At 41.6% G+C, this 27,453-nt stretch overlaps 1 protein-coding gene across 2 annotated transcripts in view; it reads left to right on the top strand.

The window, feature by feature from the left end:
* LOC136877776 (very long chain fatty acid elongase AAEL008004) overlaps window positions 1–27,453 on the top strand; it is a 163,049-nt gene that overhangs the window by 62,758 nt on the left and 72,838 nt on the right. Inside the window, exon 2 of one of the 2 annotated variants that reach the window (XM_067151992.2) lies at window positions 4,117–4,174. The gene's annotated coding sequence lies outside the window, so the exon portion shown is untranslated. The remainder of the gene's footprint in view (window positions 1–4,116; window positions 4,175–27,453) is intronic. The other variant, XM_067151999.2, reaches the window with a different exon arrangement.

The raw sequence follows: 27,453 nt of genomic DNA, 5'->3' as shown, positions 1-27,453 counted from the left end.
TCAAACCTGGGCCTTCGGGGTGGCAGCTAATAACACTAACCACTATACCACAGAGGCGGACACACCTGTAACCTCGGCATCAAGTGGGATAGTGTTGTTAGTTCTGCGTCTAGCGGCCTATGCTCCCAGGAATTACCCTAACTGTCATTTCTAGTGTAGCCTGAATCTCTAGAGCGAAGTGCCTGATGGAGAATCAAACTCACGTCTTTCCGGGTGTGTCGAGCTCGTTTTAACCATATCAGAGAAGCAACCCCGTTTCCCAGTTGAAAGCTGTTAAAACATTATTACTGAAACTGACTAATACACAATCAATCAATCAATCAATCAATCAATCAATCAATCAATCAATCAATCAATCAATCAATCAATCAATCAATCAATCAATCAATCAATCAATCAATCAATCAATCAATCAATCAATCAATCAATCAATCAATCAATCAATCAATCAATCAATCTACATTTAGCGCTGTCGCCCAGCTGGCAGCTCACCTAATCTTTTCTTTAAATGATTGAAGAATTATCGAACTTTCCTCTTGGTAAAAATTTCATTCCCCAATTTCTCTTCTTAAAAACTGCACACAAGCTTCTATTCGTCACTCGGTTTTTACGTGAAAACTGCTTACCCATTTTCTATGAAACTTGGCATTATTAAAGTATACACGTCTAGATTTTCCTTGCACTTAGTTTTACTTCAGTCCGTTAAGGAGGAGCTGATAAACAACATTTAGAACCTCGGAAATACCGCCTCTCGTGAACAATGAATTCAGTGATTTCCTTCGTGGGCCCATAACTCTACACTGCTGAGATCGGCGGTACATGTCCTGGAAACTTTGCAAGAAGGCTTCCCTTGGGATGGTGTTCAAAAGCCTCGTCACGTTTCGTTGGATGCCAGGAATATCGTCAAATCTCTTTCCTTTCAAAGCGAGTTTGAGTCGTGAGAATAGGCTTTGACCTTTTTCCGACAAGGGGATCCGGGAGAACGCCATTCCATGCTTTGACGTTTCGTTTCAGGGTCGTACCTGAGACACCAGGTTTCATCCTCATTGGAGATACAGTTCAAGAAATTTGGTGTCGTATCCGCCGTTTCGACAAAATCCTATGAAGCCTCTAAACGTGCCTGCTTCTGATCTCTGATCGTCAGTCAAGTGATGTGGCACAAGACGAGAACACGTTTTGCTTTTCCCTAACTTCTGGGTAACGATTTGCCGCACGGATTCACGGTTAATCTGCAGTTCATTCGCTATCATGGGCACAGTTAATCGCCGATCGTTCGTGATTAATGTCCTCAGCTTCTCAATGTTATCGTCACTGACGGCGGTTGCCGGTCTTCCGCTACGGGGGTTGTCAGAAACACATTCCCGGCTTCCTTGAAAACGGGCGAGCCACTCGTACACACACTTCAAGGACAGTGTTTGATCTTCACAAACACGTACCAGCATCGCATACGTTTCATTCGGTGTCTTGCCAAGCTTAAAACAAAAGTGTACATTGATCTTTTGGTCGTTCATGTTCCTATTCGCAATTCAGAACCAACGCACTAAACACGCACTGTGTCAAACAGGTCTACCACGGCACACACGATGCTCGACTGAACAACATTGGGAGCAGGTGGTCAAAACCTGCTGCCACGCAGGTGCAGCGTCGCGTGTCACCAGTGTTGCCGGATCGACCGTTCAGACTTCATTCACCGAACTTTATTGTCACAGGTTGTATTATCAGAACTATCAGAAGTGATGCGTTTCTGCTGCCATTCGTTGTCCCTAGCATGGGGCTAAATTGGTTTCCTATTACATCTTAGGACACAATTTTAAGTTCTTTGTTGCATTCTCTTAGCAACCATTGATGCGTCGTGTTTCCGTTTTCTGTCTTCTGCTGATGATGAAAGGCAAGGTACCTTTCGAAACGCACGTTGAGTATGTTTTATAGTTTACTAGCTGTAGTATCCGGCTTTGCTCGGATAGTTCTTGAGTGTTTACATGTAAGATTTGTACTGCCTGTTACCTATGCGTGAAGTGATTTTTTGTAGAATTCCTCATTGAGACGATGCTCGATACTTTACGATCTGTTGTGTAGTTTTAGAGCTATTTATATGAGTTCGATTTCAAGTTTTTAAATGTTTTTATTTTCGAGTAAAACTTTGTTCTTGTGGAAGCCGGAATTGGCCAGGAAATATTTGATCCTTTCTTTTTCTTCTTCTTTATCTGTTTACCCTCCAGGACCAGTTTTTCTTTGGGACTCAGCGAGGGATCCCACCTCTGCTGCCTCAAGGGCAGTGTCCTGGAGCGTGAGACAATGGGTCGGGGGATACAACTGGGGAGGATGGCCAGTACCTCGCCCAGGTGGCCTCACCTGCCATGCTGAACAGGGGCCTTGCGGGGGATGGGAAGATTTGAAGGGATGGACAAGGAAGAGGGAAGGAAGCGGCCGTGGCCTTAAGTTAGGTACCTCCCGGTATTTGCCTGGAGGAGAAGTGGGAAACCACGGAAAGCCACTTCGAGGATCGCTGAGGTGAGAATCAAACCCACCTCTACTCAGTTGATCTTCCGAGGCTGAGTGGACCCCGTTCAAGCCCTCGTACCACTTTTCAAATTTCGTGGCAGAGCCTGGAATCGAACCCGGGCCTCCGGTGATGGAAGCTAATCACGCTAACCACTACACAACAGAGGCGGACTGATACAAATTTTCTATTTTAAAAGTTAGCAAGTTGCTATGCCGTGGAGGGGGGAATGTTGAGTTAACGCTGGCAGGCAGGCAGCCAGCCAGTCCCCGCGCACCAGCCGGCTGACCGATGAGAAGAACTCACTGTACCTGGTCATTTTCCCTTAGCACTCTTTCAGGGTTTGGTGTTAAATTTAATTTAGTTTTTCAGTAAACATTATAGACCACGTAAACTATGAGTAATCGCTTTGGAAAAAGAGTTTCACCGGACGAAAATTTTTCTCACTTGCGTAGTTATATTATTCTACGGCTGAGCCCTAATTCTGATTCCCTATGAATACCCAGCTCGGCTCCATGAAAGAGGTTTGCTATTTAGATTTTTGTACAGATTTTTGAGGTGATAGGTTCTAAGGTGTTAAGTTTGGAGGATGAGTAGAATTGCCTCATTAATTCATGTCCAATGTAATTGTTATACCGTCGTATTTTTTACAGAACGTAGGTAGAGTTTAACTTCCATTTTTTTAATATGTCTTACGTCATAGCACCACAGGCAGGTCTTACGATGACGCTAGGATCGCGAAGGAAGCAACCGTGGCCTTAATTGAGTTACACACCGAGCTCGATAGCTGCAGTCGCTTAAGTGCGGCCAGTATTCGGGAGATAGTAGGTTCGAACCCCACTGTCGGCAGCCCTGAAAATGGTTTTCCGTGGTTTCCCATTTTCACACCAGGCAAATGGTGGGGCTGTACCTTAATTAAGGCCACGGCCGCTTCCTTCCCACTCCCAGCCCTTCCCTGTCCCATCGTCGCCATAAGACCTATCTGTGTCGCCGCGACGTAAAGCAACTGGCAAAAAATTGAGTTACAGCTCTAGCATTTGCCTGTTGTGAAATTGGGAAAGCACGGAAAACCAACTTCAGGGCTGCCGACAGTGAGGTTCGAACCCTGTCTATACAAGCTCACAGCTACGTGACTCAAAATGCGTAGTTAACTTGATCGGTAAATTTCCATTTATTAGTTTGAATTTCATTGCAGGTTTTCCTTGAAGCGATGTGGAACACGCAGCTAGCGATAGTGTAAAGGGACGAATTTCATGTCATTTACACACATTCTTTTTTAACTTTCTCTCCCTCTTCCAGTTTCCGGAAGTTCCGTGTTATCTATCCAAAGTATTTATATATTTATTTATTTGTGCATGTATTTTTTTACTTGTTTACTTAACTATTATTTATTCAAGTTTTCATAAAGTGGTGAAGCTGAGGCACTTGGCCCTCTTTTGCAGTTAATGCTAAGTTTTCAGCTATTCACCTTGTAAGTTACGTTGATTTCTTCTTATTTAATGTTTCGCTTTGATCCAAATTGTTAACCTTCTACGTAAATTACTTTGTAATTAGGCACATCAAATTCTATACTTGTCAGAGTGAACGACCTTTACTAATGTATTTTTCTCTTCCAGTTTTTTCTTCACGACCAAGAAAACTCGAGGTCAGTTTCCTGAAAAACAGCTCTTACAGGTAAGCCACACGTCCTGTACTGTAGATGGTTTGTTCAGAAGCCATAGTTATCGTTGCTTCCTAGTTCGATTTAATGCAATAACTTGGGGTATTTAGGAGGCCAAATGTGTTATTGTATAGGTGATTATTTAAAAACATATTCGAACGGGGGTGTGTTTGGGTCACGGCACTGCACCGGTGTGACATGTCCGACTCGTTGGCTGAATGGTCAGCGTACTGACCTTCAGTTCAGAGGGTCTCGAGTTCGATTCCCGGCCGGGTCGGGAATTTTAACCTTCATTGGTTAATTCCAGTGGTCCGGGGCTGGGTGTTTGTTCTGTCCCCAACATCCCTGCAACTCACACACCACACATAACACTATCCTCCACTAGAATAACACGCAGTTACCTACATATGGCAGATGCCGCCCACCGTCATCGGAGGGTCTGCCTTACAAGGGCTGCACTCGGCTAGAAATAGCTACACGAAATCATTATTATACCGGTGTAACATTACTTACCGGCTAATTGAAGTTCGTTGAGTGTGACATACTTAAATCTCGAAGGGGTCTTTTCGATGAATTTTATTTTAGAGTGAAAAGCTGGGCAAAATTCAAAAATATGATATAAGAAGTACAATAGGCCTACGTTTAATGGATCTAAATTATTTCAAACAAATTCAGCTTTCATTGGTCATGTATACTACTCATCTCATAACATCTAATTTGATGTTAATTAAGCATCAAGAGAACAAAGAAAACCCCTGCGTTAATTACTAACATCCTTCCATCTCCCGGCCGATGTATTTCTGGTTCTGATAGCTTTGTCGAGCCTGGAATATGGTAAAATGTTGTTCCTTAAACTGAAGTTACTGTAATTAATTCATCTCATTATTAAAGAGTTCAAAAGGTCACTTCTTCACAAGAACAATAGCCTTAACTTCATCGAGGCTGATGGTCTAACAAACACTGTAAAGATGTCCTAACTCATTACATTTAAATGTAGGGAATACATAGTCAAATTTGTAAATACTTCCAAGCTTGTCTTGATCCGGTTAAACAATCGGATTACATATTCGTATTTCATAGATGAAAGCCGCACAGAATCGTACGGTACTGTTATGCTTCAACGATATAAAAATAAACCACTTAATTAAACATAACATGTTTCAGTTTTTGGACCTACTATCAGCATCAACCAACAGCAACGTACCTAACACAGGACAATGTTGAACATACAGCAACATGCTTTAAACACACCTGTCTCATAGTCCACTCTAAATGAACCACGTAATCACTAGAAGATGTCCGCCTCTGTGGTGTAGTGGTTAGTGCGAGGGACGATTATCTGCCATCCCCCGGAGGCCCGGGTTCGATTTCCGGTTCTACCACGAAATTTGAAAAATGGTACGTGGACTGGAACGGGGTCTACTCAGCCTCGGGAAGTCAACTGAGTAGAGGGGGTTCAATTCCTTCGTTAGGCATCCTCGAAGTGGTTTTCCGTAGTTTCCCACTTCTCCTCCAGGCAAATGTCGGGATGGTATCCAACTTAAGGACACCCCTTCATTGCCTATTCCTTGTCTATCCCTTCCGGTCTTCTCATCCCCTACACAAGGCCCCTGTTCAGCATAGCAGGTGAGGCCGCCTGGGTGATGTACTGTCCTCCTTCCCAGTTGTATCCCCGACTCAAAGTCTCACGCTCTACGACACTGCCCTTAGGGTGGTAGTGGGGGGAGAGGATCCCTCGCTGAGGGACTGTAACCCGATTAAGAAAGAATCACTAGAATATTACAAACATTATTTCGGAGGGTTGCTCCAGTTAATACAGGACGCGAACTAAAGCGCACCTGTCGCTCCTGGAAGCAGCTGCATGTCATTTTCTGTTTTGTCTTGTCAGTGTGATACAGAGAAGTGCCGCGTACAGCCATGTCATACCATTGTTACCTTATGGCCTGCCGCATTGCAGATATATGGTAAGGCTACATTGTTGGCCTTTCCGACGCTGATTTCCCATTATCGAGGATTGTACAACAGTGTAAAATGAAAGGTCTCAACACTAGTACGCCCTCTGTAGGCAGTGATGAAATTACATGAGAATGCTTTCCTGCTAGAAACAACTATTTCGAAAAAACTGCCGCGGACGAGAGTTCGACCCCCGAGGACTCTGGACATCATTAAGAAAGCAAAGGCTGCTGTCCTGAAGGAAAATCAATCAACTCGAAGGCACCTTGCAAGCCACACAAGCACATCTGACGGTACAGTATAGCGCATTATTAAAGAATGCTTGAACTTGGTAAAGCGGCATAAGGCAAGTGGACATGCTTTGAAAGTAAGAGAATTAAGGAACGGCTCACTAATGCCAAAATAATTATTCAAAAATTACCTATCAGGGGATAAATGGCAGTCGGTTGTTACCCTGGGTGAAGCTTTGGTTTATTGGGATGACACCAACAAGCCCCGAGCAATTTGCTGTCGCCCAAAAGGGCCAAATGGGGCACTCAAACTTCGTCAAGGAAAACGAATAAACGTTTTCTAGGGTTTCATAGCAGGGGCAAAATATTGTGCCCGGGGTAAACTCAGAATTATCAGTGTGTCAATAAATGTGAAGATCAATGCTACCTACTTCCAGAGGAATGACATGGACCCCTACTTCGTCGAAGATATCCCTCGGCTGTATGGTGAGTATGTTTCAAATGTCTGGATCCACATGGATAAAACATCCAGTCATACTCCCAGATCATCAGTCACCTACTACGAGAGAAAAGAAGCAGAGACGAGTATCTTTGTCATACCATTTAGTGATATCCCTGTTAAATCCCCGGATGCCTCGCCGATGGATTTCTGTGCCTTTGGTTTCCTGAATAGGGGATTTTCTTCTAGACGTCCCGCCACTACTGAGAGTCTTTGGAAAGCCTGCAAGGAGGTATGGGACAATATTCCTCTCCCTGTACTCCCTCGAAATCGTTTACAATGGAAATTGAGATGTATGGCAGCCGTCCATTCCCGTGGTTACCACATCGAGCACAACCGAGTCTGGGGGAAACGAATCGCCTAAGACAAAAGGAACATCAAAGTCGTCCGAACTTAACTGGGGCAACCTTCCAAAACATAACATTCTTCTTAATAATTAATTATCAAATATTAGCATAAAGATTGTTCATTCTTATTATTCCTAGTTACTACGTTTATGAATGTGCATGAATTATTACCTACCCAGTTCAGATACCACATATGTTCAGATGACCTAAGCGTTCTACCCAGGCGCTGAGGCAACTAACCTAGCCTGGCATTCCACCATTTAAGTGAACACAAGCAGATTTGAAGCGTGAAATGACACTCACACAAGTATGTAATTTCTGACAACAAGGAAAAAAAACCCTACTGAAAACTCTTGTTCATTATTTAGAGTCGTGGCATATTGGAAATCATCTCTCGATAACGAAAAATGGCAGATGGTTGAACCTAGCTTCAATAAAAACCCTCCATTGAAGCAAACCTGTTTTCCTCTCAATGAACATAAATACGCTCTCATCACAGCTCAAAATGACTTCTTAACCACAACACACCATGAAGTTCAACGTGCGCACTTAAGTGCCGGGAATGGTCGAGGACATACTCGGCCTGCTTGGTGGAGGTCTATTTGACGCCTGTGGAAGACCTCCGCTTCTGGAAGTAGGATGATGAGAATGGTGTAGGGAAAGGGTAAAAAACCCGATGTCGTATCATAGCCCACTCCTGCCGAATAACACCAAGGGGACTGCTCAAGGCTTAACTTCTTCATCCGACGGACGAATCACCATAAACAGCGCCATACGCCCTCACTCCATATGAACACGCCGGAGAGGTTTGGGATTAAATACAGGTTTTTAGTACGCAGCATAGTGATCAGAAACACAAATTCTCCTACGTTTCCGGCCAACATTGTAGTGATGAAAATTATCGTCAGAGATAGGATGAGATTTTATTTTCACACATATAATACAGGGTTTTTAAAATGATATGCAAGGAAGCCTCCGTGGCTCAGGCGGCAGTGCGCCGGCCTCTCACCGCTGGATACCGTTGTTCAAATCTCGGTCACTCCATGTGAGATTTGTGCTGGACGAAGCGGAGGCGGAACAGGTTTTGGTACTCCGGTTTTCGCTGTTATCTTTCATTCCAGCAACACTCTCCACTATAATTTCATTTCATCTGTGAGCCATTAATTATTGCCCCAGAGGAGTGCGACAGGCCTTGGTAGCCGGCACAATTCCTATCATCGCCGCAAGTTGGGGGCTTCATTCATCCCATCCCTGGCCCGGTCATTGACTGAAAAACAGATTGTAGTTTTTTTTTCAATGATATGTGAGTCATGTTGGTTGTTCACTGTTATTGAAATATTCATTACAATATTAATACTATTTTTATTCCAAAATGCAAAAATATATGATACATCAATGCTTTTAGTTTCGGCTGTTGAACAAATCTGCGTTGTAAAATTTATGAGGCTCTGACATGCTAATAAAATAATAAAGAAATGAAACTAAGAGATGTTTGGATATCAAATGGAATACGATTTGGATTCTCTCAGAATAAAGAGAGTCTGTTATACTGTATTACGACGATTACTATGGCGAAACTAAAGTCCCACAAGAACCACGTAGCTAACGAACAAGTGGCAACAATGCAGGGTGTCCGGACATTTGCGGTCAGGGTCATTTGCTGTCATCACAAAATCACGGACATTTACGGTCACAGAGATAAACTTGTGCCCACTCACAGAAATTTCCCAGTTGTCACAGGACATTTGCTGTTACTGCGGCAGGGGTTGGGCCTCATTAACATCCCCGCTAACCTGCCTGAGCTCCTGCTCGCTCCTTGCAGATTTCCTCTCTCGGGCATTATTTAGAGACTGATACCTTCAGACACAAACACAATTCTGTATCGAAACTTCCTGGTGTATTTACTGTTGTGTGCTGTAATGGGTTTGGCAGTTACTAATAAGGCAAGTGGTTATGTGTTCAGAAAGTATAGGGAATGCCAACATGAATTCGTCACCTGGGTATGTCTGAAGGAGGAGAACAAGTCATGTCATGCTTTAGGTAACATACAATTCTGTAGATGATAAATCAATTTCCTATCCGGCCTCCCTTGGTCAACTCTTGTTCTCTTCGAACCCCACGGTACGATGTTTGCCAAGCCCAGGCAGTCTTACTTTTTCACATCCTTCGTGACCTTTCCCTTGTTTTCCCTAAAAGAGAGTCGGACCTATTCGACTCTTTTCTGGTTAGTTTTCTCACGAAAAGAGTAATGACCACCATCACGAAACGGTCCAGTGGCTACCACGATATAAACAGTCACGCATATATACAAGCTCGAATTATGCACATTGTACGAAATTAAATTAAATTAAATATATACAAGCTCGTATATTTGATATTTAAACTCTAATAAACCACAAAGCGAATTTTTATATACAAACATCAAAAAATAAGTTTCCTATTTATTTATCGTGGAACAATTAAAGGTAGGCCAAGGTAAAAGACACTGTTTTACTCCGCACCAGTCCTTCATTTATAAAAACAAAAGTTAGTCCATCGTTTATTAAATTAATGAATTAATTTTGTTACCGTGTTTTGGTGGTAGGTAGAGGTGTAAGAAGGTGCGGGCGTGAATGGGTCTCAAACTACGGAATCAAAGTTAATGTAAAAGTTAACAAGGTTATATTTCCTTTTCAATATTAAGTAATAACAAAGAACAGGTACTTAGTAGCCGAAACACAATTTGAAATGAACAATTACAGGGATTACAGAGTTTGGGCTTCGAGCCCTGAGTTCACAATTTTTGAGCAACTAGCCCAACTTTCCGATATACAAATTTTAACAAAGGGGCAGAAGACCCCAATCAAACCCTGGAGCACTTGCTCCAAATTACACAGTAAAGCCTCCTCGAGGCATACAACACTCCGTTTCCAAAAGAGCCACACGCTCTTTAATTTAAGCCTCTCCTAGGCCACACCAAACTCCACCTTCAAGTTGTCCTCAACGGACATAAACACAGGGGTAAAGTACCCAATCTACTGAGGTCTATTAAATGAAAAGCAGGTTAATTGAATGACCTCTAAAACAATTTGAGAGGAGGCGAACTTGCACTCCTAATACACTTTGATTTTAAAACCTACTTTGGCACTAGGCCGTTATTACAAGGGCTAATCCCATACTACAGAGGTGACTTAATAGCAATTTACATTACATTACGGAAGAATTGGTTGAGAGAATAAGTTCACCTCAAGACGATGTGAGTGGGAGCTCGAGAGGGTTAAGCACTCTCTATCCCGATATGTCGTTTTAAAATAGAATAGATACCAGTTGTTTTTACATTTTAGGAAAAGGTTACATGGTTGAACGCTTAGAACCCGCCCCGAAAGTTAAACTGCTGAGCAAGAAAAGAAAGAATTTATTAATCGGCCATTACCTTATTGTTGACCGCCGCCGAAGAAAGAGGCGCTTCCCGCCTCCTGCTATGTACTTAATACACTGAAAGATGGAACAGAAGTGGCCCGGAGACCCTAAAATCAGCAGTTTATATACTCTCGCGGAAGTTTCTAGGCGTTAGGGGAATGAAAACACCCGCCCACAATGTTTTTATTGGATAGGACCCCGCAACAGATACAAGTTGGGGGAAGATACACCAGATTGGTCAGAAATTACTAAAAGAAATTCGGGATTGGATAAATCTAAAACAAGGGGAAAAAGAGGGGTATACAGCCAACTTAAACAATAGCAGAAAGAAATTTAACAAGAAACAAACTTTTGAAATAAAAATTTCTCCAACAAAATAGTTCTTTGACTCCGCACTAGGGTGCGCTATTGTTGATCTTCAGTAGTGTCCTCTAGAAGAGAAAGTTCACACTTCTTACTTCAAGCGAAACAAAAACACATCAAAAGTGACACAGTTCAAAAACTCAAAATTTTCCACGTGGTGACATCTTCTGAGAAAGTAGAGAATTAATAGAGTAGATAAAGTTCAACCTTCCTCCAGAAGAGGAGTTTCAACTGGCGCAACTTTTAAATAAACGGTGTAGAGGTGTATCGCCCGGTACAAATTTATTTATTAATGTCTGGTAGTCTAAAGTCACGCTAACATATTTTTCGGAGAAAATAGGATGGGAAATAATTAAACATGCCGGACTCAGTGGCTCACACGGTTGTGGCGCTGGCCTTCTGGCCCCAACTTGGCAGGTTCGATCCTGCCAACCCCCGCTCCCAAGTTATGAGTCCTCGGGGCATCATTTAGTCGCCTCTTATGGCAGACAGGGGATACCGTGGATGTATTCTTCGTCTGCGTCCACCACCCACAGAGGGTCACAGCCTCAAAACTCGAGTACATACAATAATTTGGTCGACGGTAAATAATATGTTTTAAAATGCTAATTCCCATCACACTTTATCCAGGCTTCGGACTGGCACAATGATTGTATTAAAATAAATTTAGCGCGTTTAAAATCAGCTGTAAATAAGCTTCGTCAAGTATTTTTGCCGGATTTAGGTAAGCGTCGTTTTAATTTTGTTCCTTTGTACATACCTATGCACATTAGGAATACCTGAAACAGCAAGAATATTACGCTAGTTTTTCTATGTAAGAAACTGCCTTTAAGCTTGGACTTGATGTCGCTGGTTTATTCAAATTTCTTAAGGGTTCTTTCAATCCTGGCATCTTTCTTCATACATTTCGTCTTCCTGCTCTTACCTTCAAGATTGAGCTCCGGTTTCAGGTACATACAGTTAGTCGCTTCTGCTTCCTTCTTTAAAGAAACCACCAAATCGTCGAATCGAGGATGTGGATTTCCAACTATAGAGTTGATCTTGTGTTGCTATCCCTCTACAGCATTTGTTGTTCGATGTCGCTTTTTTGTAACATCTCGACACAGTCATTGGTATCTCGCTGTTTTCAAGCCGTACGTCTACAAAATATTTGAAGAAGCCAGTAAGTTTTTCTGTAGAAGGAGGCTGAGAATGTATCACCAGCCATCTCTCACTGACGTCATCTGGCTTCAAAAATGCCAGAGCAGCTCACATTCGGAGCTTCGTTCTCCTTGTAGTCGCTCATCAGGCCAAGTTCCTGTATTTTTCTCCACACATATTGCTTCACGTGAAAAAAAAAACAACCACTTAACTCTGCTAACGGAAATACTTCTCGTAGGGCTGATATCGTAGCTGCTTCGAAGTCAATAGTGATTTTCTTAGGATTCTATTGGGGAACTGCTTCCAAGATAAGGTGAAAGAAACGATTATACATTTCTTTCTTTTTGTTAGGCAGAATCGCAAAGACGACTGGATAAACGTTGCTTTCATCACTCTGGCCTCCAAGGTCTGCGTGAATGGTGTATATCCTGGCGAACTGTTTGCTGCAACTCTTGAACGTGCCATCCATAAAAATTGCGCACAATGCCTACGACTTTCTCTACCTTTTGCGGCACAAAATTATAATTCTTTCTCACATGCCGTCATCAGTTAAAATAAACTGGGACCGAGCTCGATAGCTGCAGTCGCTTAAGTGCGGCCAGTATCCAGTATTCGGGAGATAGTAGGTTCGAACCCCACTGTCGGCAGCCCTGAAAATGGTTTTCCGTGGTTTCCCATTTTCACACCAGGCAAATGCTGGGGGTGTACCTTAATTAAGGCCACGGCCGCTTCCTTCCCACTCCCAGCACTTCCCTGTCCCATAGTCGCCATAAGACCTATCTGTGTCGGCGCGACGTAAAGCAACTAACAAAGAAAAAAAAACTGGGTGTCATTATTCATCCTTAACGCTTCTTCATTAAGAATTATCTGAGCACTTGTTTTTGGCTCTTCTTGAAGTCCGCGTGCATGATTTCGTTACCGACGCATGTCCAGTGACAAATGGGGAATTTCTGTGAGTGGACACATGTTTATTTCAGTGACCGCAATTGTCTGTCAACCCAATGCAGAGCGTGTTCAGCTGAAGTGTGCAAAAACTGCACTTTCCAGTCGGACGCTAATCGTGCAGGGTTACATAAAGTTAAGGCGCTAGTATAAAAATAACCGACCGCATGAATTCTGTTACGCGCAACTGCAGGAAGACCGCAACGTTTTGAAAACGCAGTCCATCTCCCACTATGGAAAGGAAACTGTAGTGACTTTTGAAACATATTAGCCGGGCTGAGTGGCTCAGACGGTTGGGGCGCTGGCCTTCTGATCCCACCTTGGCAGGTTCGATCCTGGATCATCCCGTGGTATTTGAAGGTACTCAAATACGTCAGTCTCGTGTCGGTAGATTTACTATCATGTTAGAGAACTCCTGCGGGACTAAATTCCGGCACCTCGGCATCTCTGAAAATCGTAAAAAAATTAGTTAGTTTGAAGTAAGACCAATAACATTATTATTATTATTATTTGAAATATTTTTTAAATGTAGGGAAAATGTCAAATTTAATAAATATATTTCCAGAACATGTTAAGAAATATCAAAAATTTTCCCATAATTTAATTTCACCGACTGAAAATGTTAAAAACGTCTAAGCTCTTTAGGCCTTTTCAGTCGTGAAATTACCAGCGTTTCGCCCCAGTGTAGCACTGGGCTCATCAGTTGGATTGCCACACCCTTCCAAGACTAATTTTAGTATTTTTCTAAGATATTCAAAAATCTTATTTCTTTTGCTGTCCGATTTCACGTAGAAAGGATATACGTTTCGTGATATGATGATCATATCACTGATTTTTCGTCCCACAAACTACTTCTTTCATGATATTATCGGAGAGAGTTTCGATATCATGGAGGCCCTTGAGAAAAGGTTTACACCAGTACATACTTTACATAAGGAGAGGATCGTGTTTTTTCGCAATTATATACAAGGGTTCTTCTTTTCTACGGTAACGCATGATTCAGCTGTGAAGCGGGGAAGAAAATTTTGGCCGTCCTACTGTGAATCATAATATGATAATTTGTTGTGGCAATTGCTAGTCTGGTGCAGATCCTTTTAGGCGGTTGACGGCATCTCCCGTGTGAAAGTGCGTTTTTCTGCGATGGAAGATAGTATTATGTGTGTGTGTGTTGTGTGAGTTATAGGGCTGTTAGGGACAGCACAAGAAACCCCAGTCCTCGACCCAAGGGAATTAATTTGAAATTAAAATCCCTGACTTGACCGGGAGCCGAAGCTACTATTCTGCCCATTTAATCAAGGAGACAGACATCTAGGAAACGGAAGGACAACGGCTAATGTCTCAGGTCGACCCTCGTTGAAACCATGACTGTGGATTTCCAATTCAGCGTGCATTCTTTGAAGTGAGCTTGATTTGTGCATCCTTCTACAGTAAATTTGTAAAACTTTTTCACAAATGTTGCTTCGTTAGCTTCGTTCCAATCATTATGCATGATTTTGTACATTATTGCTTGATAATTGGAGATAAAGATGTACTTATTCAGAATTTCAATAATGATTAGCTTAGTTACGCCAGTAAGGACTCTGGTTAATTTAACCTTGCCACGGAAGAATAATTTAATGCTAACGTTTGTGTAAGACATAAATGCAATATTTTTACTGCATAACCAATTAGACTGAGTAGCGTTCACATGCTTAAATTTCAAGGCCATAAACATAATTTCAGGCCATAAAATACAAGGTAATTCAAAATAACACCGGCGACGCATAGCATGTTGTATGGTACTGCAAATTGATCATTTTTCAAGGGCGAGCCCATGTGCGGAAATGCATGGTTTTGGGTGTAGTGGAGCATCGACGTTTGGCAAAGTCTCGGATGTGGGAATGGGTGTACATTCCACACTTTGGTAACAAACCTCCACCAACCAAACAAGAGCACCATATCGTGCACTAAATTACAAAAGGGATTCGAATTATCCACCTCTTACTTTATTACAGAGGCTACACGTACTGATCAGTATTTGGCAATGTGTGTCGGTCGGCAGATGCAGAGTGGGTCTCGGCCCATAAGTGGCCACAGGTGGTCCGTGGTCCAACTGCTATGCACTCTGACCAGCCAACCGAGCAGAGGAGGGGTGGCCACGGCTCTACCGCGGCTCTACGCCTCTGCATTCGGGAGATGGGACAGGGCTGGACCTAATGGCTGGCCCCAACCGTCGGCTGTACTGAGAATGGTTTTCCGTGGTTTTTCATTCTCCTACACTAAGGCGAATGCCGGGACAATTCATTGTATAGGCTACGGCCGCCAACCCCCTCACCTTCTCCGAAAATCTCATTCACCGTAACAAATCTCCCGGCATGGGAGATGGTGTCACCGTCTAAGAGGCCCGCCTCCCCCTTCAGGAGAGGAATGAAAAAGTTTACTCTGCTGTTGTACATTTGATTTTATCTGATCCGTCAATGAGTCTAATTTTCTCGTGCATACATCTCAGTAGACTTGTATGCGCTTATTATTCCTATACTTGGACATTCTCGTGAAGTATGCCAAAATGATTCAGTTTTCAGTCATAAAATGTCGGTAGCTTATTTTAATTTACCGTCACGTTTTAATTGTTTGTGTATTTTGTGATAGATATTGTCGATATAATTATTAAAATTAGACAGTCGTATGAGCAGTCCGTTATTGGTTCAGAACAGGTTTTCGGACTGTAAAGTCCATTATCAGCGATTAAAACTTATCTAAAACATGCTAATACAGCCAAGATGAAATGAACATTAGAAGAGCTGGCTGGACATGTCGGTTGAATTATTGGGCAGTTACAACAATGTACACTACAGTATGTATGTATATATGTATGGTGGGTATTCAGCCCGAAGGCTGGTTTGATCCTCTGCAGCTCCGCCAACAGCTGTCATACATAGCCTAAGCGTCACTGAAGAGGCGTACTAGGGAAATGAGGAGAGGTAGTTTCCCGTTGCATTCCTCACCGAGCCAGCCGCTGCTATTACATATCAGTCTGCCAAGCCCACTGAAATGCATGCACTAACCGACCCTATGTGCAATATCTTCACACCATTCATAACAGGGACTGGCTGCATAAGCAATGGTATTACTAGCATCACTCATACCTCAGTCACTTTCAAATTGTCAAAGCCAAGGATGAGACTGAGACAGATCAATGAAAGTAACAAATTTGATATAGCCCATACCAGAAGACATAGTGCACTGTAAATACTACTTCTCGCCAGCAAAGGCATCGTACACTACAGTATATTCTGAAATTCTCAGAAAACCCACACAATGTATTACTGTCATTAACAAAATTCTAAACTCCCATGAACCCAAAAACAAGCAGTACATAATAGCTGTATTATTAGCATGCTAAGAATCCCCATCAGCAAAGAAAATAAATGGAAATAAATCAAAACAATGAAGTAACTGCAAAAGCGAATGAGTGCAGCCCAAAATATAGTGGACATACCTTAGAGTCTGAAAACCGGTTCTGAACCAAAAATTGTGTGCTTGTACAACTGCATAATAATAATAATAATAATAATAATAATAATAATAATAATAATAATAATAATAATAATCATAATAATCCGAGCGAATTGGCCATGAGGTTAGGGGCGCATAGCTGTGAGCTTGCATTCGGGAGATAGTGGCTGCACCTTAATAAAGGCCACGGCCGCTTTCTTTCCACTCCTAGCCATTACATGTCTCATCGTAACGTCGTCGGCATAAGATCTATCTGTGTCGCTGCGACGTAAAGCAATTTTTTAAAAAAGGAGACATGTTTGCGATGTAATGTGCGCGTTGGGAAATTTGATGAAAATGGCAGGTACCGTTTCCTACTGCAATTCATAGTCGAGTGCTGGAGTTTCTACTATAAGGGCAGTCTCACTTGCCTACTGCTATTCAAAATGGAGATGTAGAGTTTTCATTATAAAGAGAGGACCCTAATCCTAATGCTATTCAGAATTGAGTTGAGGGGTTTTGAAGAGGTTAATAGAGAAACGCAGCTCTACCGAAGGCTAAAAAACGAAGTGGATGAATTGAAAAAAAGAACTGTCGTTCACTAAATTGTAATGATAAGAGTTACGGATTTACAAAAGCTGTAACACAGGAGAAATTTAGACCTAGGGATTCTTAGATAAGAAAATGACTTACAGTGTTACTATTTAAGCCTAAAGAGGCAAGCAGAGGCAAGAAATTAAAGCAGAAAATGGAAGTAGAGGAGAAATACGGCAAAAAATATAGCAAATCCCAGGAAACACCTTGCGGTGTTAAATAATGGGCTACACTCCACTTACTGTTGAAATATTTACAATCACACTTAGAGCTATAGAAGACTATTGTAACTTCTAACGGTATTCCGTAAAAATCACTCAGAATGGCAGCTTGACGTCTTGCTCGCCATCTACCAAAGGAACAACCACGTCTTTACAGGAATGATGACGAAAAATGGCATTACTTTACTCTCCTGCTGGCAAGCAGCCAGAGACGTTGCCATAGTAACAGGTAGGTTCGTTGTAGGTTTTTCGGTCACTCAGTACAGAGCATGAAACCATAGAAAATACTAATTTTCTCTGTCGATTGAAGAGTAAGCGAAATGATGTACATAACAAAAGTTCAAAGAGTGAAGGGACGTTTCATATATAGCCCACGGAGTTTACAGAAAATCATTAGTATAAGAGAAAATTGAAGAAAACTGTTGTGCATTTCCTATAAACCCGCAGTCTGTTAGGCGTTTCTTAAATGATATCCACATTTATACCTGCCCCTGGATGAGTGTACTCTAAATATGAAGTTTGGTCGAGATCTTCTCAGCCGTTTCGCCGTGATGGTGGAACAGACAGACAGACAGACAGACAGACAGACAGACAGACAGACAGACAGACAGACAGACAGACAGACAGACAGACAGACAGACAGACAGACAGACAGACAGACAGACAGACAGACAGACAGACAGACAGACAGACAGACAGACAGACAGACAGACAGACAGACAGACAGACAGACAGACAGACAGACAGACAGACAGACAGACAGACAGACAGACAGACAGACAGACAGACAGACAGACAGACACGAATGCTAAAGACTACTGATACGGTTTTGAGTTGACCTAAAACGAATAAATATGTGTGAAATTGACAATATAAACGAAATTAGAGACAGTGGACCCCTACAACTTTATTTGTATAGATAATAATACAAATATCACCATTGTTATAATATAACGGTTTTGATATTATTATAGATCTCTTCTAGACAAATCAAGGAACATCTCACTCGCCCCTGCGCGACATCATCGCACCAAGGTACAGCACGTCGTAACTGACCTTCGAGCACCAAAATATACCTCAACTCGGCGGCCATCTTGTGGTGACGTCATGCACATTACGTCAGTTACCGTGGTCACGTCTTGTGCATTCATAGTTCGCGCCACATCAATTTGTTGCCTGAGATTCCCGACCGTGACGTTTCACGCCAAAAAGAATTAACCTAACAATTGTAGATATACTATCAGGAGGAGTTCCACTTTCGCTGCTGGATAGACATTCGGAATGTCGAAATTGGTAGCCTGACTGCCTGTATTAGAACGTCTCCAACCCGGTAGCTAAGGCAATATGATTATTACGGATTTCTTCATGGAGTAAGATACCGTTACTACTGAATGTCTAAAAAAAGATGAGGTCAGACTCCGATTACACAGCTACTAAATGGAAAGGAACATGGATCAAACTCTGGTGCCACACGTTTGAGCAGTGCTGTAGTATATATAAAGTTCCGGAGATTTCCATTGGAGTCATCGTTCTCCCATGCTCTTCGTTTCGTAATAGAAACTTTTCATAGTTATGCTTCAAGGTTATCAAACGAATTTTGAAACGAAGAGCAGCACAAAGCGGATTCCAGTTTCATTATATCCATGAAAAGTTGTTACACGCTAAAAGTAATGTTAGTAAAGTCGCTCCTTCATCTGTTACAAAGTTAATAACACCTTTATCCACTATTATATGAGAGAAGTTTAGTGACTGTAAGAATGCTTTTGATGTCAGCGGTAACAGCCTCCCGGAAGTGGCAGAAAACTTCTCGAACTTTCTGCTGAGGTCATTAAAAACAAGTTATTCTCAAACACACGAGCACCTGACTCCGTGGTGGTGGAGCAGGTAGGCACCGCGTTTCAAAGTCTCATCATCACAGGTTGTTCTGCCATCCGGCAGGTCCAATCATGGCTGTGACTATTTCAGTTCGAGAGAAACAAGAGTTTTAGCCAATAACGTTTTGCCCTGAATGACTTTCACTGTAACTAACAAGAGCGATGGGATATATTTCCTATCGCTACCACCTCACAAGTGCTTTCTTGTGGAATCTTATCTTATCTTTGCTCCGTGAACTGAGACGTGGCAACAGATGTAAGTCCTGTATGTTCCACTCCCCCAGGTATCCTTATGGCATGCGAGGATGTGCTCTTGGAATTACAGTGAAACGTCATGGTTCATGGTCTCGGAAAACGAAAATTTCGGATTAAAACATGTGAGGATTTCTGGTGTCAAAAAGTAGTACATGATTCATACAGCATTTTGCATTGAAATAATTTTTTGGGTTGACTGTATTTAAATTATACTGCTGCAAAATCAATATGTAGGCTACAGCCAATATGAAGAAACGACATCAATATGTACACTAGAGTCATTCAAAAGTAAGGTAATACAGAATTTTACAAAGGTATCAGTTTACACAAATTCTAATTCTAATGTGCAGTCCCGCTCCATGGCTAAATGGTTAGTGCGCTGGTCACAGGGGTCCCGGATTCGATTCCCGGCAGGGTCGGGAATTTTAACCATAATTGGTTAATTCCGCTGACACGGAAACTGGGTGTATGTGTCGTCTTCATCATCATTTCATCCTCATCACGACACGCAGTTCGCCTACGGGCGTCAAATCAAAAGACCTGCATCTGGCGAGCCGAATTTGTCCTCGGACACTCCCGGCACTGCAGTACTATGTTTTTTTTTTTTTTTTGTAAAGGATTACAAATGAATTGAAATTGGAGAGTTTCCTTGAAAATATCGTCAAAGTTACCTTCATTTTCAATTTCCGATCTACGATTATAATATAAAACATAATGTTTTGATTTTTTCTATTAACTCTAGAAGTATTGGATTTTGTTTTCCCCGATAAGATATAACATTTTGATTTATACACTGCATGTTGATATTTATCGTGTACCCGACTCCTTGACTGAATGGCCAGTATTGAGGCCTTCGGTTCAGAGGGTTCCCGTTTCGATTACCGAACGGTTCGGGGATTTTAATCGCGTCTGATAAATTCTTCCGGCTCGGAGACTGGTTGTTTGCGTTTGTCCAAATACTCTCCTCTTCATATTCAGACAACACCCCACATTACCAACCACCACAGAAGCACGCAATAGTAATTACATCCCTCCACATAGAATTGGCGTCAGGAAGGGCATCCGGCCGTAAAACAGGGTCAAAAAGAGGATGTCGTTCTTTAACGTGTGGTTATTTAATCCGGTTTTCTTCTCTAGCATTCCGACAAGTTTACAATTTTCTTTCTAGTGGTTTAAGGTCATGCTAACACATCGAAGATTTTCGGCGACACAAGGATGGGAAAGTGATAAGACTGGGATAGTAGCGGCCGAGATCTTAATTAAAGTACAGCCCTAGCTAGCATTTGCCTGGCATGAAAGTGGGAAACCAAGGAAAAACATCTTCAGGGCTTCCGACGATGTGATAATAATAATAATAATAATAATAATAATAATAATAATAATAATAATAATAATAATAATAATAATAATAATAGTCGTATGACATCAGCCACCGAGCTGCAGACCTTCTGAGAAGGTGCCATATAGACGGCCTTCCTTGACATTCCACAGTACGACTACGCTGCTATCTGGCAAAGCAACGAAAGCAGAATTATATTGGACGGATTGTTTGGCTGAATCCATAAATTCTGTCCGGTGACACTAAGTGAGTTACCGCTGCCTCAGTCAGGATCTAACTCCCGAACCTGATATCATGAATCGGACACTCTACCATTGATAGCTAGCCTTTGAGAGAAATTAAGGTAAAGGCTTCCACTTCCTTCCCAAAACCTCGTTACTATATGGCTAGCTCCAAGTCTCCATGATTTAACGTGGTTCTCATTTCTGATGCAGAGGGGTTGGGCGTCTCTTCAGGAATTGGTTAATCGTTTCTACTTTTTTCGAGTTCCTGACATGGAATCGAACCCACGTCCCACAGAGTCTACTATACACGCTTTTATCACCTCGCCTAGACAGGCCCCAAAGTACATTTACCATATGCACTCTTTGATAAGCCGAGTACGATGAAAATGTTTGACTCGTTGGGTAGTTGTCAGTGGTTTGGCCTTCGGGCCTCCAGGTAAAAGGTTAATTCCCTTACCTCTTGGACTGGGCGTTTTTGATGTCCCCAACATTCCTGCAATTCAAACTCAACACAATTCTCCATCTCAATAACACTGTTTCTCATACATGACAAGCACCATCCACAATCATGGGAGAATATGTCTTACAAGGATTGCATCTGGTTCTAAAAGTCGCTTGACTTTATATATTATTACCATGGAAGTATCATTACACCATTAGGTGATCTGTGCGCCGTCAATATTATGGTAAGGAATGACACTGACAATAATTATCAGTCACTGAGCGAGTAGGCCACGCGGGTTCGGTCGCTTGGCTGTAAGCTTGCATTCGGGTGATGGTGGATTCGAATCCCACTGCAGGCAGCTATGAAGATAATTTTCCGAGATATTCTATTTTCACATCAGGCAAATGCTGGGGCTGCAGCATAGTTAAGGCCACGGCCCCTACCATCCGAGTCTTATCACTTTCTTATTCTTGCGACTCCCAAAACCTTAGATGTGTTAGTGCAATTTCCACTAGCAAAAATAAAATAAAAATAAATCTGTCACCTTATGATTAGAGAGTGAAAATGAAAACTTTCACCCTCCAGCCTGAAGGTAAATCAAATCTTATTTCCTCAACAAATAATGTTTTGCTAGTGGCTTTACGTCGCACTGACACAGATAGGTCCTATAGCGACGATCGGATAGGACAGGGCTAGGAGTTGGAAGGAAGCGGCCGTGGCCTTAATTAAGGTACAACCCCAGCATTTGCCTGGTGTGAAAATGGGAAACCATGGAAAACCATCTTCAGGGCTGCCGACAGTGGGATTCAAACCCACTATCTCCCGGATGCAAGCTCACAGCCGCACGGCCAATTCGCCCGGTACAAATAATGTCACGGGCGAAATACCTACAGAAGTTTCCACTGCTGCTATTAGTCCTTGGTACGTGAGTTATCGCACTTTTTAACAGCAGTGTAATAGATCTGTGGAACATAACTTGATTATAGCGTAGCAGTTACGCGCATTTCTTGAAGGTAATAAGTAATAGTTCTTGCCTTCGAGGAAGGCAACATCAGTTGTGCTAGTGATGGACTATGATTGAAGTTATGCAGAGACTGGTCCTATTTAATTCGATCTGTTCTGTACGATAGTGTTACAGTATTTATCTATTACACGAGGATTATCCGGTGATTCTTTACGGGTTGGTTGATTATGTTACGTGAATGACTAATGGAACTTATAGATTGATCGTCTTCATGGTAAGTCTTTCATCAGCACGGTTTTGCCAAATTAATCATTTAGGTAAGTGTCACAATTGAAATATTTCATATGCTTATAATGGTGATGTTTTAAACAGGTAAGTTCTGAATATTTATTTGTGTAAATCTTATTGAAATCCAAAAGAAGACCTTTCTCTGTATAGGCTATGGATTTTCCTAGATTAGTGGAAGATAAAGACTTCCACCATCCACAACCTCTGCATCAAGTTAAGTACAGTGACCAGCTCCATGCCTGACAGATCATCCTCCAAGAATTAAACTGATCCAGTGGTGGCCGTTCCATATGAATTAGGGAGGGCTACACGACAGATGCTTATAATGTTTTACATCTGAGGCATGTGTTCTATATCAGAATTCGCTTACTATCATAGGCCATTAACGAATATCTGTCGGTACATTTAGCTTTAGTTCTTTTGCATCCAGTCCAAAGACAATTGCACAAATCATTGACAGTTTTCTGTAGTCTTCAGACCCTGCTATAATAATTTCGCTGTCGACAATAAATAAATAAATAAATAAATAAATAAATAAATAAATAAATAAATAAATAAATAAATAAATAAATAAATAAATAAATAAATAAATAAAATGGTGCTTAGCAATTGGTTTTCTTCACTCAGAAATTGCTGTAGATGACAATTTCCTTTAAAGTGGTCCTTACAGTTCAAATAACGGCCACTTAAACCTATAAATGTCCAAGACATTTCCTATTTGGGATTTTGATTTCATTTAAAATGGTCTTAATAACACCTGAAATTATTAGAAAGGACTTAATGCTAAGCTCTGCCTTAAACGTATGGCTGGTGATAAACATGGGGAGTCTCAAAGAAGCTAGGCCTGTTGAAGACATAATATTTTATAATTTTTTTGTTTGCTATTTGTTTTACGTCGCACTGACACAGATAGGTCTTATGGCGACGATGGGATAGGAAAGGCCTAGGAATGAGAAGGAAGCAGCCGTGACTTTAATTAAGGTACAGCCAATTCAATTTTCCTGCTGTGAAAATGGGAAACCACTGGGGTTCGAACCCACTATCTCCCGGATGCAAGCTCACACCTGCGCGCTCCTAAACGCACGGCCAACTCGCCCGGTTTTTAATTTCTTCTTGATTGTCCATAAGTGTTCCTTTTATGAACAACATATTGTTAACAATTAAATACCTTTTTGTTTATTTTAGGATAATGAAGTAAAACGCCCTTTTTAACGCTGTATTTTACATGTTGAAGAAATTGTAATAAATCGAAAAAATAATTAATTTTGGCATGAAAACCAAGTATAATACAAAAATCATATCTTCGTTAAGTCTTCGATGGAATTAATTATTGAGAATATTTCACCTCGAATAGATGTTACATAAACATGAACCGAAAAAGATAAGAAATTTCAATTTAATTTCGTTATTTGACGGCTTTATGGGTACGAAATTTATACTTTCACAATTCAATTTTGCACAGCAGAAGCAAGAATAATAAAATTAAAGGTGGTAATATTAATGTTCCAAAAATGGCAAACCGTAAAGATGTTAATTGAGAGAACCGATCCTCTAAAGCCATTCCTAATATTTACATACTGTTCGCGTCTCTTCCTCTGGTGGAAACTTCGTCTAGGGGTACGTTATAGTGTTAACATACTTCTCATTGCTGAATGGTCAACGTACTCTCCTTCGGTTCGGAGGGTCCAGGATTCGATTTCTGGCCAGCCAAACATTTCAGCAACGAATGGTTAATTTCTCTGACTCGGGAATTGAGTGTTTGTGTTCGATTTAAAGCATTTCTCTTCATGTACATACAACACACCGCACTATCAACGACCACAGAAACAAGCAATAATGAATATATCCATCTAAGTAAGGTTGGCGCCAAGAAGGACATCCGGCGGGAAAAGCAGGCCAATTCACATCGAATACCGATCCTCATAAAAATAGGGAAATAATCCAGGAAGACGAATAATAATAATAATAATAATAATAATAATAATAATAATAATAATAATAATAATAAGTTAGAGTATAGTATTAACAGTTTAAGACAACCGAAATTTTTTAAAAATATATTCAGGTATTATGCGTCCGTGTTCGAACGATCCCCACGAATTCGTGGCTTGATCACTGGATTTTCATCAGGGCAGTCGTTGTTCGAATTCCAACCAATGCATATGGGATTTTTGAAATGAAAAGCGGTGTCCCTGTGGTTCAGATTACACATAAAACTGAAGGTCCCGTAGCTTTACCTTTGGTATTAAGATATGAACAGTTGTTTAAAACTACAAGTTTTTGTTTTTAATATTCTGGGACACTAGCATCACTGTTTTATAAAGACCTTGCAAACCTATTTAATCCATTTTCAATACGGCGAGAAATTCTTTCGGTTCAGATTTCTAGGAGCATCTCGCACCTAATTCGAGAAAAAAAATGAATTGGAACATTACGAGAGTGCTTTAAAATACCAGTACGCGACACATTCTCACAATTAACGCGCAGCGCAACAAGCAAACTCTCCGCTTCACAAACTCGTGATGCAAGGATCCATTCTCACCTTTGTAGTGTTTCCGTGTGTATGTTTTAACTGCCAGTTTGTACATTATTTTCATTAAAAGCACATTGAAGGTGTGCACAGAAATTTTATTTAACAATCTTGGATGACTTCTTATTCCTATTCTTCTATCACTTTTCCTACTTCTGTGGGGTCACGGGTGTGAAGTGTGTTCCACATGTGGATTTGGCGCTGTTTTATGGCCGGATGCCCTTTCTGACGTTAACCCTATGTGGAGGGAGATAATCATCATTGCGTGTTTCTGTGGTGGGTAATAGTGTAGTGTGTTGTCTGAATATGAAGAGGAAAATGTTGGGACAAACACAAACACCCAGTCCCCGTGCCAGCATAATAATGATACGTGACTAAAAACCTGACCCTGTTGGGAATTGAACGCGGGACCCTCAGAACACAAGGCCTCAACGCTGACCATTCAGCCAAGGAGTCGGACAACAATACTGGATGACTAATTTGTGAAGTTATCATCTGCTTCTATGTGGGATATATTCTGTGTTGAAAATATTAGTTGTCTACCTCATTGTTTAACGTTCATTATTTTAAGAACTACGTAGGTATAGTTACGAGTTTGGGATCGCGATCAAATGCCCAGAATTTGAGCTGTTATTGTTTCATGTGATTGGAGCCAAACCATTCAGGAAAACTTTTCATACGCCTTCGTAGATATATTTGCAGCCTGCCATTTATATTACAGTAAACATCATTGTGATATAGCGGAGTGTCGGACTATCCATCCAAGATCACGGAAACCCAGGAGAGGGAGTTCGGATTTAGAATGGCGAAAAAGATTCCATTCGACGCTGCATGTCGTAATATGTCGGCATGTTAAAAATCTCTAACGACACACTTGTTGTTTATCTGATAAAATTAAATATATATCAGCCATAGATCACCCAAGAGACATCCGGTTTACTCTGCCATGTAGTCAAGGGAAACGGAATTGACGAACAGCCGGACTAGATGGTGAGGGATCAAAATGTCCTCTCACGTTAACTGAGGCTATATTATTATTATTATGAAATGAAATAGCGTATGGCTTTTAGTGCCGGGAGTATCCAAGGACATGTTCGGCTCGCCAGGTGCAGGTCTTTTGTTTCGATTCCCGTAGGTGACCTGCGCGTACTGATGAGGATGAAAAGGACACATACACCCAGCCCCTGTGCCAGCGAAATTAACCAATCATGGTTAAAATTCCCAACCCTTCCGGGAATCGAACCCGGGATCTCTGTGGCCAAAGGCCAGCACGCTAACCACTTAACCATGGGGCCGGGCATTATTATAATAATTATTATTACTCTTTCTTTCTTAATACGTTTATCCCCCAGGGTAGGTGTTTCCCCCGGACTCAGAGAGGGATCTCACCTCTACCGCCTCAAGGACAGTGTCCTGGAGCGTGAGACTTTGGGTCGGGTATACAACTGGAAGGAGGACCAGTACCTCGCCCAGACGGCCTCACCCGCTACGTTCAACAAAGGCGTTGTGGTGGATGGGAAGATTGGAAGGAGAAGGAGGGAAGGAAGCGGCCGTGGCTTTAAGTTAGGTACCATCCCGGCATTTGCCTGGAGGAGAAGAGGGAAACCACGGAAAACCACTTCGATGGTGACTGAGGTGGAAATCGAACCCCTCTACTCAGTTGACCTCCCGAGGCTGAGTGGACCACGTTCCAGCCCTTGTACTACTTTTTCAAATTTCGTGGCAGCTAATCATACTAACCACTACACCACAGAGGCGGATATTATTATTATTATTATTATTATTATTATTATTATTATTATTATTATTATTATTATTATTATTATTATGAGTTTCTCCCTGGTTCTGCCTGCAATGTATCTTATCGTTTATCAATGTCCCCACGGGTGTACGTGCAAAGTTTCGGCGTAATGAAACAATACACATAAAATGTTGTGGTAATACAACGTAATATTATATCAACAAGCACTTGCACTGTCGGCAGCCCTGAACATGTTTTTCCGTGGTTTCCCATTTTCACACCAGGCAAATGTCGGGGCTGTACCTTAATTAAGACCATGGCCGCTTCCTTCCAATTCCTAGGCCTTTCCTTTCCCATCGTCACCATAAGACCTATGTATGTCGGTGCGACGTGAAGCAAATAGCAAAAAACAAGCACTTGAAAATACATCACAAATAGAAACTGAATAACATTTGTTTTTTCTAAAGTTTG

Source organism: Anabrus simplex, chromosome 1, assembly GCF_040414725.1.
Source record: "Anabrus simplex isolate iqAnaSimp1 chromosome 1, ASM4041472v1, whole genome shotgun sequence".
NCBI classification, from domain to species: Eukaryota; Metazoa; Arthropoda; class Insecta; order Orthoptera; family Tettigoniidae; genus Anabrus; species Anabrus simplex.
The sequence above is the reverse complement of the archived record's forward strand: the minus strand, read 5'-3'. Positions and strand labels throughout refer to the sequence as shown.